Source organism: Bos javanicus, chromosome 23 (genome assembly GCF_032452875.1).
Source record: "Bos javanicus breed banteng chromosome 23, ARS-OSU_banteng_1.0, whole genome shotgun sequence".
Classification (NCBI taxonomy): Eukaryota; Metazoa; Chordata; class Mammalia; order Artiodactyla; family Bovidae; genus Bos; species Bos javanicus.
Genome location: NC_083890.1, coordinates 34,694,761 through 34,700,141, shown reverse-complemented (window position 1 = coordinate 34,700,141; position 5,381 = coordinate 34,694,761). Strand labels below are relative to the sequence as shown.

At 42.4% G+C, this 5,381-nt stretch overlaps 1 non-coding gene across 1 annotated transcript; it reads right to left on the bottom strand.

Moving 5' to 3' along the window:
• Positions 1–4,996: 4,996 nt before the first annotated feature.
• Positions 4,997–5,103, bottom strand: LOC133237109 (U6 spliceosomal RNA). Its single transcript, XR_009733140.1, has one exon. It is a non-coding gene; the product is annotated as a U6 spliceosomal RNA (small nuclear RNA).
• Between the last annotated feature and the right edge of the window lie 278 nt (positions 5,104–5,381).

Genomic DNA, 5,381 nt, shown 5'->3' with positions numbered 1-5,381 from the left:
GTAGAAATATAAAATGTACAAATTACTTTGGAAGACACTTCAGGGGTTTCTTATAAAGTAACATACACACTTATTGTGCATGAATGTTCAGTCACTCAGTCATGTCTGACTCTTTGCAACCCCAAGGACTGTAATCCACCAAGCTTCTCTGTCCCTGGGATTTTCCAGGCAAGAATACAGGAGTGAGCTGCCATTTCCTTTTCCAGGAGATCATTCCAAAACCAGGCCTTGAACCTGCATCTCCTGTGTTTCCTACATTGACAGGTGGGTTCTTTAGCACTGAGCCACCACTTACCATAGGACCCAAGTAAACATATATTTCATTTCTCTTGGGTAAACATCTAAGAGTAGAATTGTTGGGTCCTACACACTTAACACGGAGAAGGCAGTGGCACCCCACTCCAGGACTCTTGCCTGGAAAATCCCATGGATGGAGGAGCTTGGTAGGCCACAGTCCATGGGGTCGCTAAGAGTCGGACACAACTGAGCGACTTCACTTTCACTTTTCACTTTCATGCATTGGAGAAGGAAATGGCAACCCACTCCAGTGTTCTTGCCTGGAGAATCCCAGGGACGGGGAGCCTGGTGGGCTGCTGTCTATGGGGTCGCACAGAGTCGGACATGACTGAAGTAACTTAGCCGCAGCAGCAGCACACACTTAATATAAGGCCTAACAATCCTACTCTTAGACATTTACCCAAGACATTTACCCAAATATATACTTACATAAAGATTTGTTATCTAATTTTCATAGTAGCCTTATTCATAATGGCCAAAAAGTGGAAACAACCTAGCCTTCAAATGGTGAATGGACAAATAAACTATGGTATGTGCAAATAAAGCTTCCCAGGTGGTGCCAGTGGTACAGAACCTGCCAATGCAGGAGACATAAGAGATGCAGGGTCGATCCCTGGGTTGGGAATATCCCCTGGAGGAGGGCACAGCAACCCACCCCAGTATTATTGCCTGGAGAATCCCATGGACAGAGAAGCCTGATGGGCTACAGTACATAGGGCCACAAAGAGTCGGACATGGCTGAAGTGACTGAGCACAGCATGTACAAAAAATGAGATTCTACTCAACTACTGAATAGTATAGAGAGACACAAGCCACTGAGGTTATGCAACCAAGAGGATGCATGTTGGAGGCATTATGCTAAGAGAAATAAGCCAGACATAAGCAATTACACAATCAACAATTCTATTGAATGAATTTCTGGAAAATGTAAAACTACAGTGACAGAAAGTATATATATTTGTAAGTGGCTGAGGATGGGCGTAGCCAGTTGACTCCAAAGGGGCACAGGATACCTTTTGGGGTGATGGAAATGTTCCATATCATTCATTATTCTGATATTGGTTACTTGGTTATATGTATTTGTCCAAACATGTTATTATACTCTTAAAAATTTTGCATTTTATTATATATGAATCATATCTCAATAATGCCAATTCAAAATAATACAGCTCCAAAACCAAAGAAGAAATTTTTTTAATTTAATTTTATTTTTTAACTTTACAATATTGTATTAGTTTTGCCAAATATAGAAATGAATCGGCCACAGGTATACATGTGTTCCCCATCCTGAACCCTCCTCCCTCCTCCCTCCTCCCTCCCCATACCATCCCTCTGGGTCGTCCCAGTGCACCAGCCCCAAGCATCTAGTATCATGCATTGAACCTGGACTGGCGACTCATTTCATACATGGTATTATACATGTTTCAATGCCATTCTTCCAAATCTTCCCACCCTCTCTCTCTCCCACAGAGTCCATAAGACTGTTCTATACATCAGTGTCTCTTTTGCTGTCTCGTACACAGGGTTATTGTTACCATCTTTCTAAATTCCATATATATGTGTTAGTATACTGTATTGGTGTTTTTCTTTCTGGCTTACTTCACTCTGTATAATAGGCTCCAGTTTCATCCACCTCATTAGAACTGATTCATGTATTCTTTTTAATGGCTGAGTAATACTCCATTGTGTATATGTGCCACAGCTTTCTTATCCATTCATCTGCAGATGGACATATAGGTTGCTTCCATGTCCTGGCTATTATAAACAGTGCTGTGATGAACATTGGGGTACACGTGTCTCTTTCCCTTCTGGTTTCCTCAGTGTGTATGCCCAGCAGTGGGATTGCTGGATCATAAGGCAGTTCTATTTCCAGTTTTTTAAGGAATCTGCACACTGTTCTCCATAGTGGCTTTACTAGTTTGCATTCCCACCAACAGTGTGAGGGTTCCCTTTTGTCCACACCCTCCCCAGCATTTATTGCTTGTAGACTTTTGGATCGCAGCCATTCTGACTGGCGTGAAATGGTACCTCATAGTGGTTTTGATTTGCATTTCTCTGATAATGAGTGATGTTGAGCATCTTTTCATGTGTTTGTTAGCCATCTGTATGTCTTCTTTGGAGAACTGTCTATTTAAGGTCTTAATTGGCAGCACAATAATGCAAAGAAAATAGAAAAGACACTTTCTCTACAGCAGATGCAAAACTTGAACAGTCTCTCCAGAGATCAGTGACTTAGAATCGCCTCAAGAGCTCCCTGTTTTCTTAAAACTATTAATTATGTAATTAATTTATTTATCTTCAGCTGTGCTAAGTCTGTGTGGACTTTCTCCAGTTGCGGCCATCAGGGGATACTCCCTACTTGTGGTGCACAGACTCCTCACTGTGCAGGCTTCTCTTGCTGTGGAGCACCGGCTCCAGGGCCGTTGGTCTCAGTAGTTCTAACTCCTGGGCCCCAAAGCACAAGCTCAATAGATGTGCACACCAGTTCAGTTGTTCCGTGGCATGTGGGCTCCTCTCAGACCAGAGTGGGACCTGTGTCTCTTGCACTGGCAGGTGGACTCTTTACCACTGAACCACCAGGGAAGCTCCCAGAACTCCCTGATTTAAAGATCCATGAATTTTAGAGACTCTTCTGATGTTTCAGTGGCTAAGACTCTGCACTCCCAAAGCAGGGGATCTGAGTTTGTTCCCTGTTTAGGGAACTAGATCTCACATGCCACAGCTAAAATCTCATGCCACAACTAAAGATTCCACGTGCCACAACTAATACCCAGAGCAGCTAAACAAATAAATAAAATAAATATTAACAAGAAAGGTGCATGCATTTTATTGGGAGATTTCTATTTGAAATTCACGTAAGGTATGTGTGTGTGTGTGTGTATGTGTGTGTGTGTGTGTGTGATTCTGTGCATGATTGTAGGCTAAGGGACTGGGGATGGAAAAACTGAGATATCAAGGGAGCCAATGGAGAAAGGATGAACTGGACTCTTGACCTAAAATGGGCAGTGCCAAGGGGCTGGCCAGGTAGGCTACTGGAGATGCTGGCCAGCCTGGCTTTGAAAGCTCTTTGCTTACAAGTGTTCCTTGTTTCCACGTGGTAATCCATCACCACGTATAATGTAGTCTGTATGTAAGCACCTTTCCTCAGAAATAGAGGGGCTCCAGTTTTCCTGCTAATATGCAAAGTATTTCATTTAGTAATGGCTTTCAGTAGGCTCATTTAAAGCTCTCCGACGGCTGTAGTAATAGATCAATTCTCCAAGTGGCTAATAGTCCTTGTTTGCGCTAAATATAATCAAATGGCGACCTATCTCTAGCGTAAACAAATAAGTTTTTATTCTGTTCCATTTTCTCCAAACACAATTAATCTTACTACTGCTCCTTGCTGCACATTATCTGGAAAGGACATCTTCCCACAATCTGCTTGGAGGCACCCTGAGAACACCGGTGGCCCCTGTATTCTCTCTGTTTCTCACCTTGTCAGTAGGCAGGAAATATTCATAGAAGAGACAATTGCATGAAAAAGCCCTGGTCTCCACACTCCACCTTATAGCAGCAACCCATGCTTGTTCTGTAAGTCAGTATATCTCTTTGCTCTCGAAAACAATTTTTCATTATTGTACTTCAAAACTCTGGACTCAGAGGATAAATAGAAGAGGAAAAGGCATGGTGATGAAATAATAGAGCTGGTTTATGGAATATTTATTGGTTTTCCCAGAGGCAAGTGGTGGAATGGTTTAAGTACACACTACTGTGTATAAAACAAATAAGATAATTTCTGTGTCCCACAAACGTGCGCCAATGTCTCCAGACTAGATGGTGTATTCCATCAACATCTATTTTCTTCCACCACAAAATTGAAAATTAAAAATAAAAACACCCCTTCTTCATAAAATGAATAAAATACATTTCTTTCAATGTTTGAATCCATGTATTTCACATGCAGGTGAGTGAAGTGAATGAATTCGCTCAGTTGTGTCCGACTCTTTGCGACACCATGGACTGTAGCCTACCAGGCTCCTCTATCCATGGCATTTTCCAGGCAAGAATACTGGAGTGGGTTGCCATTTCCTTCTCCAGAAGATCTTCCTGACCCAGGGATTGAACCCAGGTCTCCCGCATTGTAGGCAGACGCTTTACCGTCTGAGCCACCAGGGAAGTCCTGCATTCACATGCAGGTGAATATGGTTAATTGTACCAGAGAGAATTAGAGTGGGGTGGGGTAGAATTTGGCTTTCCTGGTGCCTCAGATGGTAAAGAATCTGCCTGCAATGCAAGAGACCCAAGTTCGATCCCTGGATTGGGAAGATCCCCTGGAGAAGGGAATGGCTACCCACTCCAGTATTTTATTTTTAATTGAAGGATAACTACTTTACAGTATTGTAATGGTTCTTGCCATACATCAGCATGAATCAGCCATAAGTATATGTGTCCTCCCATCCTGAACCCCCTCCTACCTCTCTCCACATCCTATCTCTCCAGGTTGTCACAGAGCACTGGCTTTGGGTGTCCTGCTTCATGCATTGAACTCACACTGGTCATCCATTTTACGTACAGTAATGTATGTGTTTCAATGCTATTCTCTCAAATCTTCCCACGCTCTCCTTCTCCCACAGAGTCCAAAAATCTGTTCTTTACATCTGTGTCTCCTTTGCTGCCCTGCATGTAGGATCATTGGTACCATCCTTCTAGATTCCATAAAGATATGAAACGCTTCATAGATGTGCGTGTCATCCTTGAGCAGGGGCCATGCTAGTAATCTCTGTATCGTTCCAGTTTTAGTATATGTGCTGATGAAGCAAGCACCCACTCTGGTATTCTTGCCTGGAGAATCCCATGGACAGAGAAGTCTGATGGGCTGCAATCCATGAGACTGCAAAGAGTCAGACATGACTGAAGCAACATGCAGGCATGCTGGAATTTATATTAGTGTGACTGAGTATTTACCTAATTATCTCTAAGTAGCTATTGCCTTCTTCTGCCACTTATGTAGCCCCATTATATATATGCAAAATGAAAGAAAAAGCAAGCAAATTTTAAAAAATGTATTGTGATCTAAACATGATTAATATAAATATTTGTCT